This window comes from Microcaecilia unicolor, chromosome 1, assembly GCF_901765095.1.
Source record: "Microcaecilia unicolor chromosome 1, aMicUni1.1, whole genome shotgun sequence".
Classification (NCBI taxonomy): Eukaryota; Metazoa; Chordata; class Amphibia; order Gymnophiona; family Siphonopidae; genus Microcaecilia; species Microcaecilia unicolor.
The window spans coordinates 173,422,282-173,436,878 of NC_044031.1; the positions used below are offsets into that span (position 1 = coordinate 173,422,282).

The window sequence follows — 14,597 nt, forward strand, 5'->3', positions numbered from 1 at the left end:
GTGTTCAATCATCCTTAATTTAAGTTTTCTAATGGTCTTTCCTATATAAATCAAATTACAAGTACAAATGATAAGATAAATAACACCCTCTGTGTTACAGTTAGAAGAATGATTAAGATGATATTGTCTACCTGTCTGTGGGTGAATAAATGTTGAAACCGTCAAACTGGATGAACATACAGAGCAGGAGCCACAGGGCTGGTGTCCTGCATGTACTGATGGTTGTAATGATCCTGACGGTAATGCTGATGGTGCCACAATTTCTTTGATATTTCTACCACGTGTGTGGGCTATAGTGAGCCATTTATTCTGAAAACATTGGTGACCCTCCAAGATGTGCCAGTGTCTTCGCAATATTTTCTTAATGTCATGAGAGTAGTTGGAAAATCTCAAACTGCAAACAATATCTGGTGTACTATGTATCACTTGTTTAGACAGTAGTTCCTCTCTATTGGCATTAAACGCTCTCTTAATGCCCCTCTGAACACATGCTTCAGGGTAGCCCCTCTCTGTAAATCTCTTGGCCATAGGTACTACTTGATGTTTAAAATCCGAAAGGTCACTACATACCCTTCGTAGCCTCAGAAACTGGGAGGTGGGAAGATTCTCTTTCAAATTCCTGTCATGATAGCTCTGAAAATGGAGATAATTATTTTTGTCCGTAGGCTTTCTATAGATAGTTGTGTTGAAGCCGTGTTCATCTTTTTTGATCATGATATCCAGGAAGGGAATTTCACTGGTATCAAAATGCATTGTAAACTTTAAATTGGTGTCCAAACTGTTTAGCCATCCATAAAATTCATAAAGTCTATCAATTGTTCCCTTCCATAATACCAAAATATCATCAATGTATCTTTTCCACAACCGCAGTCCGTCCTGATATGGATGATTTTCCAGGAATTTCTCTTCAAAAAAGGCCACATATAAAATGGCAATATCAGGGGCCATCCTTGCTCCCATCGCGGTTCCTTTTATCTGTTTAAAGAATCTCCCTTGGAACGCAAAAAAGTTATTCTGAAGAGCTATTGAGGCTAACTGAGTGATGAATGCAGTTGGTACTCTCATATTTTGTTCTCTCTTGTTCAGATATTCGGTAATTATTTGAATAGCCTCCTGTTGTGGTATATTAGTGTATAAAGATTCCAGGTCAAAGGTGACTAGAGTGACATCTGATAAATCTTCTTCAAAGTCCTTCAGTATGTTAATGGCATGTGAGGAATCCCTAATGTAGGATTTAACCGACGGTATTAATGGTTTGAGGAAAGAATCCACAAATGCAGAGAGAGGCTCCAAAATTGAGCCAATACCCGAGACAATAGGTCTACCTGGTGGATTCTCCAACGTCTTATGGACCTTTGGTAATATATAGATGACAGGTATAATAGGAACTTGCGTTATTAAAAAGTCCTTTTCCTTTTGTGTAAGGAAGCCTGAATCGAATCCAAAATTGACCCAGAAATCAATCTCCTTTCTAATGTCATCTGTAGGGTCCACATCCAAAGGGGCGTAAAATTCATTTTTAGAAAGTTGCCTCTCAATTTCTGCAATGTAATTAACTTTATCCATAATCACAATACCTCCGCCTTTGTCCGCCGGTTTGATAATGATGTCAGAGTTATCTCGGAGTTGATTGAGAGCCACGTTTTCCTCTTTAGATAAGTTGTAGAACCTCCTTTTCTTTCTATTCTCCAAATGTGTTATGTCTCGCAGGACACATTGTTGAAATGCAGAAATTAAGGGGTCTGTGGGTCCTGGAGGGATCCATTTTGAAGGCCGTTTGACCATCGATGAATCATTGTAAATTGATTCTGTCTTTGCAAAAAAATGAGTGATTTTTAATTTCCTTTCAAATTTAAATAGATCTATTCTAGTCTGTAAAGGGTTATAATGATCCGTAGGAATAAATTTAAGACCCTTTTGCAGAACTGAAGTCTCAACATCTGATAAAATGTGTTGTGATAGATTGATTATTGGAATGTCTGGTCCCTGTATGATAGATGCCGTGGGTGACCTGCATTCCAGGTCTTTCCTCTTCCTCGACCCCTTCCCCTTCCTCGGAACTCGATTCTGTAGTTGTGATAGGGAGCCCTCTCTATTTTCTCCTGTGCCATGTTCTGCCGTATATGGACATTTGAGCTTATAGAGATATATACATAGGTGGGCATATATAGATATCATCTAGGAATACACATTTTTAAAGGGTTGTTTTCAGAAACAATTTTTTTGAAAGTTTGTTTCAAATGTTGTTCAATATGTTTTTAAATGTTCTTTTAAATGTTTTCTTTTTTATATATATACGTATTTTTGTGTGTGGTGTGTATATATAGTACAGCAGTTATAAATGTATATGTATATGGCTTGAAGATATGACAATGATGTGCAATTATGGTTTATTGATATTGTTGAACCAATTTATGGTTTTTATATTTATATTTATTTTTATTTATTTTTATGTATCTTTATGTTAGACCCCTGATGCAGGCGTTTGTACGCCGAAACACGGCCCGTGTCGGGTATTTATGATAATAAAGGACTGCATTTTTTCTCAATCCTGAAGGCCCAGTTTTTGCTTCTTTTTTGTTTGCCTCCCTAGAATGGACAGATCTTACAGAAGATGTGGTAGAGGTTCTCACAGAGGAGTTTACTCTGGGAGCGCAGCTTAGGGTACCATTGAAATTTCATCACCAACAACTCAAAGACACCACAGAAGAGATAGACTTCCGGCGACTAGCACAGGAGTGGTCTAGGGACTTGGGTTGTACACTTACCGAGGAAGAATATAGGTCATATTTGAAATCTATCTACAAGCAGCGGCTTTCCATTCCACAACGGGAACGGCTATATCGGTGGTTACTCAGAACACATATATCTCCTCATAGAGCACAGAAAGCGGGGTTTGATACAACAGGAGCATGCCCTAAATGTAATCAAGGTGCGGCCTCTCTTGGTCATATGTTCTGGAGTTGTCCCTGCGCAGGGCGGTTCTGGAAACAAGTTATAGGGGGGATGGACCAACTATGGCACTGTACCCTTGTGTGGGAACCTTTAATTTTATTTAATATCTTTAGGTATACTACAGATCCCCCAGAGGGCTTTAAGGCATTTGCAAAGATGGCAATATATTTTGGAATAACTACCATTTTGCAATTCTGGAGAATGAAGGAAACACCCCCTCTGCAGATATGGCGCTCGCAGTTAGTGAAACAAATGAGACTTGATAGGTGCGGGGTGCATGATTTGGACAGTCCAGCGGGCCTTAGGTTTAAAGCGCAGTGGGAGGCACTTTGGGTCACTCTCCCGCCCAGAGCGAGAAGTTTATTGCTAAATTTCTAACCTTTATCCGGTGCCCTCTGGTACCCTACATCACACGGGGAGCCTGTTGGCGTGGACAAGGTGGTATAGTACCCCGGACGAGAAAGCCCTCGTTCAAGCAATAGCACACAGGCAGTCATCCTGGATATATAAAATAACATGACAGACATCACCACATTTGATATTTGATGTTTGTGAGAGACCCAAACATTACCTATTGTTGAACCTATAGGAAACCTGAAGGGAAGGGTAGAGGGTGGGTTCAGTCGGGAGGAGGACAAGCGAAGAGACACATCAAGTGGGCAACACGGGCTAAACACTTTACACATGTAGCTTTGATATTATCAGAAAATAGTGATAATGCCCAAGAAGCATTAGTTGTCACTGGTAGGGAGGGAGGGAGGGAGGGTGGGTGGGTTGGGGAGAAATATAAATGCAATATTGTAATTTTCCATGTTGAATATGTGACTTTGGATGACATTCCTTTGTAATGTAACTTCTCTGACAAGTATTTGTTAATTGTTCATGTCAATTAATAATAAACAAGATTTAAACATAAAAAATACCTCTTTTACCTTTGTCTGAGCATGTTATTTTTCCCCCATTTACTTTGGTCCTAGTATCTTTCTGCTTTTCTCTTTTTACCTCACGCGTCACCTAGACAGGATTTTAGATAGTGCTGGGGAGGAGCCGGCTGTCTTGGTACATGTGGGTACCAATGACATAGGAAAATGTGGGAGAGAGGTTCTGGAAGTCAAATTTAGGCTCTTAGAAAGAAAGCTCAAATCCAGATACTCTAGGGTGGCATTTTCTGACATACAAGCCGTTGCACGCGCAAGGCCCAAGAGACAGGCAGAGCTCCGGAGTCTTAATGCGTGGATGAGACAATGGTGCGAGGAGGGTTTTAGTTTTGTCAGGAACTGGGCATCATCATTTAAAAAAAGAGATAGAGCAGCTTTTAAACTAGGAACGGGGGGGAAGGCCAACAGTCGCTCAAAAGCGTATGTTCGGAATAAGGTATCTTGCAAAGATATCGCCCAAACAGGGAAGGCAGGGTTTCTTGATAGTGAGGTTGCAAGATACTGTAGTGGATTCAGTGTCCTTAAATAAAAATAATAAAAACCAGACAAAAGGTAGTAAAATAGTTCAACATGATGTGATAAGGAATAAGTCTAGCTTGAAGTGTCTATATGCAAATGCTAGGAGCCTAAGACATAAGATGGGAGAATTGGAATATATTGCACTGAATGAAGAAATAGACATAATAGGCATCTCTGAGACCTGGTGGAAGGAGGATAACCAGTGGGACACTGTCATACCGGGGTACAAATTATATCGTAGTGATAGGGTAGACCGGATTGGGGGAGGAGTAGCATTGTACGTTAACGAGAGGCTTGAATCAAATAGATTGAAAGTTCTGCAGGAAACAAAAGACCTCTTGGAATCATTGTGGATCGAAATTCCATGTGCAAAGGGGAAAAGGACAGCGATAGGGGTATACTACCGTCCGCCCAACCAGGATGAGCAGACGGACGCAGTCATGTTAAAGGAAATTAGGGAGGCAAATAAATTAGACAACTCAATAATAATGGGTGATTTTAATTACTTCCATATAGACTGGGTTAATATAACATCAGGACACGCTAGGGAGGTAAACTTCCTCGATGAAATAAAGGACAGCTTTATGGAGCAGCTGGTACAGGAGCCGATGAGAGAAGAAAGAATTCTAGACAGTCATTTGTGGAGCACATGATTTGGTACAGGAGGTAGCGATCCAGGGGCCGCTTGACAACAGTGATCATAACATGATCGCCTTTGAAATTTGCTTTCAAAAAGGTAAGCATAGGAAGTCAAATATGTTAGCGTTTAACTTAAAAAAGGAAGCTATGATAAAATGAGAAGAACAGTAAAAAAAAAACTTAAAGGAGCGACTGAGAGAGTAAGAAACCTACAACAGGCGTGGATGCTGTTCAAAAACACCGTCCTGGAGGCCCAGCCCAAACATATTCCACATATCAGAAAAGGAGGACGGAAAACCAAACGAAAGCCAGTGTAGTTAAAAAGTGAGGTAAAGGAGGATATTGGAGCTAAAAAGTAATCCTTCAGAAGATGGAAGAAGGAACCAAATGAGGAAAATAAGAACCGGCATAAGGAATGTCAAGTCAGATGCAAAGTGCTGATAAGAAAGGCAAAGAGGGATTTTGAAAGAAAGATAGCGATAGAGGCGAAAACTGATAGTAAAATTTTTTTAGATACGTTAAAAGCAGAAAATCGGCAAAAGAATCGGTTGGCCCACTGGATGACCGGGGTGTAAAAGGGGCGATCAAGGAAGACAAAGAAATAGCAGAAAAACTAAATGAGTTCTTTGCTTCGGTCTTCACTGAGGAAGATTTGGTTGGGATACCGGTGCCAGCCAGGGTATTCGAAGCTGAAGAGTTGGAAAAACTTATTGAAATATCTGTAAATCTGGAAGACGTAATGGAGCAGTTCTGCAAACTGAAGAGTAGCAAATCTCCTGGACCGGATGGTATTCACCCTAGGGTACTGATAGAACTAAAACATGACATGCAGAGCTACTGTTATTGATTTGTAATTTATCCTTAAAATCGAGCGTGGTACAGGAAGATTGGAGGGTGGCCAATGCAATGCCGATTTTTTAAAAAGGTTCCAGAGGAGACCTGGGAAATTATAGACTGGCGAGTCTGACGTTGGTGCCAGGCAAAATGGTAGAGACTATAATCAAGAACACAATTACAGAGCATATTCAAAAGCATGGACTAATGGGACAAAGTCAACATGGATTTAGTGAAGAGAAGTCTTGCCTCACCAATCTGCTGCATTTCTTTGAAGGGATAAACAAACATGTGGACAAAGGTGAGCAAGTTGATATTGTGTATCTAGATTTTCAGAAGGTGTTTGATAAGGTCCCTCATGAAAAACTACAGAGGAAATTAGAGGAACATGGGATAGGAGGTAGTGTCTTACTGTGGATTAAAAACTGGTTGAAGGGGTCACGTGACGTTATGGTGGAGAGAAGTCGTGTGTGAGCTTTTCTCCGTGGCCTGACTGCTCTTATTAGACTCAGTAATAGATTCGGAGCCCGGAACGGAATGTTCCCTGAGACAACATACGGCAGTGAATGAGATAGTATAAGAACGAAACTTTAAAACAGCAGGATGGCAGCGAAATCCGCACAAAAAGACAAACTCAGAGGGAAGGTACCTGAATATAAAATGGCGGCCTCTCCTCCCGAGGCAGGGCCTTCGGTGTCGTCCGCCTGGATAAGCGAGATTACGGTGGTGATGGAGGATTTACTAGAACGCCGCCTCGCTCCGCTTGACAAAAAATTAGACAATAAACTTGAACAACTAAGTTCGAAGCTGGAAGAGCTGACCAGAGAATGCGGAGCGTACCAGACTAGGACCAGCGAAGTGGAGGAAAAAATGACTGTAATGGAAGGCCGCCAAATAGATCTAATAAGCCAATGCAAGGTAATGGAAGCTAAGATAGAAGATTTGGAGAACCGCTCCAGGCGGAACAATATCCGTCTGGTAGGGTTACCGGAGGCTCTCGGTGGCCGCTCGTTGGAGCGAGTGCTGGAGCAATGGCTTACAAAGGCAATTGATTTTCCCGCTGAATTGGGTCCCTTACGCATAGAGAGAGCCCACAGACTAGGAGTGCGGCAAGAGGAGAGAAATAAACCAAGAGTGGTGATATGCAGAGTGTTAAACTTTGCACATAAGCAACTGATACTCCAAGCAGCGCGTTCCGATAAGGCTCTGACCTTTGAGGAATCACGGATCCTGTGCTTCCAGGATTACTCGGCCGCCATAGTGACAAAACGGCGCGCTTTTTCAGCAGTGTGCTCCCAGCTGTTCAGCATGAAGATCCGATTCACACTTCAATACCCTGCCACTCTGAAAATTATATATAAAGGCACTACAAGATCATTTGTATCCGACAAAGAAGCTAGAAAATACTTGGATCAACTGGCGAACTCAGATCGACTGGCAACGGAAGATGGCGGGCAAACTTGAAGGACTATAGAGGCGCACTTATAAGGGATTACAAAGTACAGTGGTATATAAAGCAAGGGAATGGCGACGAGTTTAAGTCTGGAGGCCATATTGAAAAGTGGCACAGTATTTGTTTTATATTCATATTAAGGTTGAGAGTTAATTGTTAGATGTTACAGTGTTAAAGTTCCTCCGACTGCAGCATTTGGAACTCGTACCGTCCTCCTTAATAAAGACTCAGAAGGAACACACGGAGGCTATCTTTGTGGAACTAAAGGCAAGGTGAGAGACCTTTTGATTGGGAAGGTTTTCAATTGGGGATCTTAACATCTGTGAATACACCAGAACTCTGCAATCGGACAGCAAGTCCAGTGTGCGTGCTTTAAGCTCTGAGCTCTCAAATGGAGAGAGGTGAACATGCGACAAGTATTGAACTTAATACTGGAGTTATGAAGTAGATATACTTTTAAGAAATTTTCACTGACTTAAGAAGCCATAGCTCTGGTGCAGACGGGAGATGGGCTTCCGCTGAACTGGTGTTCTTGTGGAAAACAGCTAAAGATTACCGAGAAAGTTAAGCTGAACATTTCAACATGTGCAAAAGTGTTGATTACTGCATTACAACAAGAAGAGTATGTAAGGAATAGGTTGACTCTATTATGGTACTGTTGGGGGAAAGTGGGTTATTATAAATGTGAGACTTATACTGGATTGAAAGTGGGGAGAGGAGGTACTATCTACTAAAAGGTTAAAAGAGGGAAGAGGGGAATATGGAGTTAGGGACTAGGAATTCCATAGAGTAGTGGGGTAAACGTTAAGCGTGACGGCTTTCTATAGGGAAGCATGGAGAGATGGGGAATTTGGGAATGGGATGGGAGGGTGGGAAAGGGGGAAGGGGGACTTCAAAGAGAGGGAGGGACAGAGGGGTAACAGCCATTTCTTTGGAGGAGTTACATGTGTGGTTGGAAGGGCAGAAAATGTTTGGTGTGTGATATGGCGGGATGAATGGACTGAAGGGTTAGATCCGGAACAACAAAAGAATTATAAGACAGAGGGGAGCTATAGGCTGGGATGGCTCCACTCGATAACTACAAATGACCATCAGAGATTAATCAATGAGCTAGGAGATGGGGGGGATTAAAGTAGTGACTTGGAATGTAGGGGGCATCCACTCGCCTATTAAAAGGTCAAAAATTTTACAATATCTTCAAAGAATTAAGGCAGATGTGGCCCTTTTACAAGAAACCCACCTATCAGACCTAGAACATGCAAAATTGGTCAAATGGTGGGTAGGAGATTGCATAGCTTCTTCAGCGGTGGGGCGCAAAGGGGGGGTTGCTGTTCTATTTAGAAAAGGGATTGCCTCACAGATTCACCAGTTGCATAAAGATCCGGAAGGAAGATTTGTTTTTTGTAATGTCACCATTGCGAGGAGACAATTCATGTTAGGTAACATCTATGCTCCAAACACATTAGATATGAAATTCTATAAGAAATTGACTATGATTCTCAGTGAGAATAGCTCACTCCCTGTGATCTTAGGCGGCGATTTTAACGCGGCCTGGGATCCACAGATCGATAGATCGCACCCACCGGCAGCAGGGGGACCTAAGAGAACAAGGGGTTTACCGGACATGTGTGATACTCTAGACCTCATAGACATATGGCGCACATTGCACCCTGGGGATAGGGAATACACCCATCAATCAAGGGCACATCATACCCACTCTAGGATTGACTACCTGTTGGTCTCACGAACATTCTTTACCCATATTAATGAAGCTGTCATAGGCCCCTGTGTAATCTCCGACCATGCAGCGGTATGGATGACCTGGCAGATAGAAAACTCAGATCAGGAAACAAGGGGGTGGTCGTTTCCCAGTTATCTTTATGGCAATGAAAAATTTCGAGAATTCTTATGTAAAAAATGGGAGGAGTATAAGCAATTTAATGAGGGGACAGTACAGAAGGCCTCGACTTACTGGGAAGCAGCCAAAGCGGTGATGAGAGGGGAAATAATTAGCTTTGCTAGCCATTATAAAAAGACCCAAGATAGGGAGATACTATGGTTAGAGAAACGCTTGGCTAAATTGCGGAAGCAATATGGGAGAGCCCCATGTGTTAGAGTGAGGAAAGAAATGGAGGCTGACCAAATAGCACTGACCTCATTACTCCATGATCGAGCAGTAAAGTCTCAAGTATATTACAAATATCAATTATACAAGCATGGGGATAAGGGGGGCAAACTATTGGCAAGACTAGTGGCACCGCAGTATACATCCAAGCACATTCTAGGTATCAAGGATAGGGAGGGCAGAATAGTGCGCACTGATAAAAAAAATACAAGAAGTCTTCCGCAGCTTCTTTCAGAATCTTTATAAAGCGGGAGATTCTCAAGGCCTACAGGGAGATATATATCTACAAAATGTGAGGATTCCTACACTGACACAAAGAGAACGTATAAAATTGAACACTCCTATTAGCAGCAATGAAGTTCAGTGGGCCATTGGTCAAAGCAAGTTGGGGAAGGCCCCTGGCCCTGACGGATTTAAGGCCGAATTCTATAAGCTACTGGGTGACCATATAACTCCCGCACTCACTGGGGCATTTAATGAATGGGTGGAGGAGGGGCGTCTGCCTGATCGTTTAAACCTGGCTCAAATCATAATGTTGCCCAAACCTAACCGAGACCCGTTGTTAGCATCTTCCTATAGGCCTATTTCGTTGCTAAATAATGAAGTGAAGTTGTTTGCAAAGATATTAGCTAATCGGTTAAACAAGATATTGCCCAGGCTAGTCCATGAAGCGCAGGTAGGTTTTATCCAAGACCGGTCTGTTACTAAGAACCTACGGAGTATCCTAACGGCTTTAGAAAAACTTCGGCAAGACCCGGAACCGGCTATTTTGATCAGCTTTGATGCCGAAAAGGCCTTTGACCGGGTGGAGTGGGCTTTTTTGTTCTCCGTCTTGGATAATTATGGTTTCCATGGTTGGTTTGTGCAAGGATTAAGGCGCTATATTCTTCACCTCGGGCCAGAATAATGGTGAATGGGGGGAGATCTGAGGACTTTGAGATTAATAGGGGGACCAGGCAAGGCTGCCCTTTATCCCCGTTGCTGTTTGCTCTTTATTTAGACCCCATGATCAGAGACATCCAGGATTGTCTAGCCATTAAGGGAGTGAGGATAGGTCGGCAGGAGTTTAAAATTGCGGCATTCGCCGATGATTTATTGGTCATAATCACGAACCCGCGACCATCCTTGGAAGACTTACTAGATCTTTTTCACGAATTTGGAGATTATTCAGGCTTTAAATTGAACCTGGATAAATCAGAGGCCATAGCAGTAACATCAGACACTCGTCATTTGTGGGCTGAGGGATTCCCTTTAAAATGGGCGGAAGGTGCATTTCGATACTTGGGGATCCTTCTGACAGCTAACCCTGCAGAGATATATAAACTAAATGTCAACAGGCTATTAGCGCAGACAGAAAGGCAATTGGATGCCTGGAATGTGTTGATGATGCCTTTGGGAGGCCGCATTAGTCTTATCCGGATGGTGATACTGCCTAGATGGCTGTATGTATTGCAAATATTACCGTTGCGGCTTCTTAAAAAGGACATTAGGCAATTTTATAAGGTTGTGATGAGATTTTGCTGGGCAAAAAAGAAGGCAAAACTTAAGTCGCAGTTTTTGATGGGAAATTGGAGTCAGGGAGGTTTCAGCCTACCCCATCTACGGTATTATAACATGGCCTGTCTGTTGAGGGCGTTGAGAGATTGGATCTTTGGGTCTAGTATACATGTGCCGCGTGAGTTGGAAGAGGCCTTTTTTCAGCCCTTTAGTTTAATCGCATTGTTACATACCAGAAGACAGATGATACCAAAAGCCTTTGGACATAGTATTTTATTAATGCCCTTCTGGGACGCATGGCAATTTCTAGGGAGAAGTTTAGGGGGAGACCCGAAGGTATCGGAATTAATAACGATTAAAGGGAATCCAGAATTTTTACCGGACTTGAAAATTCGGTATTTCAGCAATGGGAAACCAGAGGATATTGTAAACTAAATAATATATTAGATGCCTCAGGGAAAATCAAACCCTTAGACCAATTAATATCACGTGCTGAACAGAGATGGGGGGATGTATTTGCATATAATCAGATCCGTCATTATGTTAAGTCCTTGGGTAAGGAGAATCTAGAGGTCAATCTGGGAGAAAAGGTACAGGCTTTTTACGATGAGATTTCGCCTGAGGCTCCATCTATTTCGGGACTTCACAGAAAATTATGGATCTTGATTCCGAGAGAAGGGCTGGCGCAGCTTCGGCAGAGGTGGGAAGCAGATTTAGGATTAGATTTAACCAGTTGGGATATTGACAGACAAATTAAGGGGATTCCTAAATTAATTACGGGTGCCCGGTATAGGGAATGTGCTTTTAGGACACTCCATAGGGCATATTTTACACAAACACAACTGTTCCGGTCAGGAGGGATTCACTCACCAGTGTGTTTGAAATGTGGACAGTATGAAAACACATTTTACCATGCCTTTTGGGAATGTGTAAAGACACAGAGATTTTGGCAAGGAGTAGTGGAATTTTTGTCTTATATATTATCAACACGGATAACAGGCACCCCCTGTCAGTTAATTTTAGACTGTTTGGGGTCATTCGGGGGTTTATCAGCGGTTAAGATATTTCTGTGCCGTAAGCTGAGTTTAGTAGCCAGGAAATGCATACTGCAGGTCTGGGTGTCAGAGAGTCCACCAGAATATTGGCATTGGCGTAACCAAGCACATCAATTGATGGCCTAGGAAGTGCGGGAAGCAAGAGGATCCTGCAAACGTAAAAAGCGCTTCCTTAGTATTTGGGGCCCACTCTTGGGGACTCTAACTCAGAAAGGTAGAAGCCATATTCTTAATACGCTGTGAATCTGCTGGGATACTACACACTATAAGAAAGAATATCCTGCTGCTCACAACCACACACACATAAGACCATACATCTGATTCCTACGATAGGTAAGGTAGGATAGGACGGAGGGGTGGGGAGGGAAAGTAGGAGAGGGGGGGTTAAGTATATTCAATGGTAAATGACAACATAAAAATACATGTCCAAGGGATTTAATGGGGATTTGATTAAGGTGGGGCACAAGGGTGTGGTGACTTGTATGTTGGGGATTGCTCCAAATTAAAAGAAAGATACATAACACTGAGGTGAAAGACTGGGGCTATTCCTAATTATGATGCATGATGGTTTCCTATATATGACTCCGTTGGAGATAGTTTAAGTTTGATTTTGGTATATTTAATAGTGAAGATACCAAAATTGTATGGTTTGCAATGGAACTGTTGATAGGGTACAATCAATGGAGTAGGGGGGAGAAACAAAATGTTAAAACTTAAGGATGGAATGTACCTGAGGAGTTCTATTGTAGAGAATCAAATGTACCGGAGAATTTTTGCTGACTTATGGTGCATTTATATCATTGATGTTGTCATTAATAAAAAATTGTTGAACTTTAAAAACTGGTTGAAAGATAGGAAACAGAGAGTAGGATTAAAAGGTCAATATTCGCAATGGAGAAGGGTAGTTAGTGGGGTCCCTCAGGGATCGGTGCTGGGACCTCTGCTTTTTAACATATTCATAAATGACATAGAAATGGGGGTAACTAGTGAGGTAATCAAATTTGCCAATGACAAAGTTAATCAAAGTAGTCAAATTGCGGGAAGATTGTGAAAAACTACAAGAGGACCTTACGAGACTGGGAGACTGGGCGTCTAAATAGCAGATGACGTTTAATGTGAACAAGTGCATAGTGATGCACGTGGGAAAGAGGAACCCAAACTATAACTACATCATGCAAGGTTCAGCGTTGTGAGTCACGGACCGAAAAAGGGATCTAGGTGTCATCGTAGATGATATGTTGAAAACTTCTGCTGAATGTGCTGCTGCGGCTAGGAAAGCAAATAGAATGTTGGGCATCATTAGGAAAGGGATTGAAAATAAAAATAAGGATATTATTCTGCTGTTGTATCGCTCGAGAATCGTGTTCAATTCTGGTCGAGGCACCTCAAAAAAGACAAAGTGGAATTGGAAAAGGTGAAGAAAAAGGCGACAATGATGATACAGGGGATGGGACGACTTCCCTATCAGGATAGGCTGAAGAGGCTGGGGATTTTCAGCCTGGAGAAAAGGCAGCTGAGGGGAGATATGATAGAGGTCTATAAGATAGTGAGTGGAATGGAACAGGTTGATGTGGAGCGTCTGTTTACGCTTTCCAAAAATACTAGGATAAGGGGGCATGCGATGTAGCTGCAGTGTGGTAAATTTAAAACGAATCTGAGGAAATTTTTCTTCACTCAACGAGTAGTTAAACTCTGGAATTCGCTGCCGGAAAAGGTGGTTAAGGCGATTAACTTAGCGGACTTCAAAAAAGGGTTGGATGGCTTCCTGGAGGAAAAAGCCATAGAATGTTATTGAATGGACGAGGGAATAATACAGTATTTCTAGGATGGCCGGGACAAATTGCTTGTTCTTTTGACCACTGTCAGTGACGGGGTGCTGGGCTCGATGGACCCTTGGTCTGTCCCAGCATGGCAATGCTTATGTACTTAATTCTCTCCATTTCCACCATATATCTGCCTTCTGAACATCCAAATATATCTCTGTTTGTCCATTTGTCCTTGTCCCTATGCTTTATCCATACCCAACTTCTCTTGTGTCCCCATCCCTCTTCATATCCAGCTTCTAACCTCTTCCCTTCCTCCCATACCCCCCCACCTCACACTTCAGGGCCAGCATCTCTCCCTATCCCCTATCAAGAGATGCCACACTGCAGGGGGGCAGAGAGCCAATGTATGAGAAGAGGGCACTTCGGTCCAACAGCAGGCAGCCTTGGGCTTTTTGCCAGACTTGCTCAATGGTAGCTATGTCCTGTCAGGAACAGCTGGGATCCCCTCTTGAAGAGCTATGAAGGTGAACATCACCATTATCACATCTCTTCATTACACAGAGTTTTGTGTTATCAGCAGGTAGGATCAAAAGAGATGATCATATGATGAGATCTTGGCATAGAAATATTGCCACTGCACTAAGTTCAAACATAAGAACACAAGTATAAAAGGGTTTCTCCCATTTTTAAATTATCTATGATACAAGACAGACAGCAGGAGATTTCACCAGCTTTATGAATAAGCAGCTAGGAATTTGAGGTCAACATGACTTGCTTGTTTACTCTTTCTAAATTCAGTGCATATATAGAAGGGAC

General features: G+C 42.3%; 1 protein-coding gene across 1 annotated transcript in view; it reads right to left on the reverse strand.

Annotated features, from left to right (window-relative positions):
• Nucleotides 1-14,597, reverse strand: part of HACL1 (2-hydroxyacyl-CoA lyase 1) — a 150,716-nt gene that overhangs the window by 85,770 nt on the left and 50,349 nt on the right. The gene's annotated exons all lie outside the window — the stretch shown is intronic.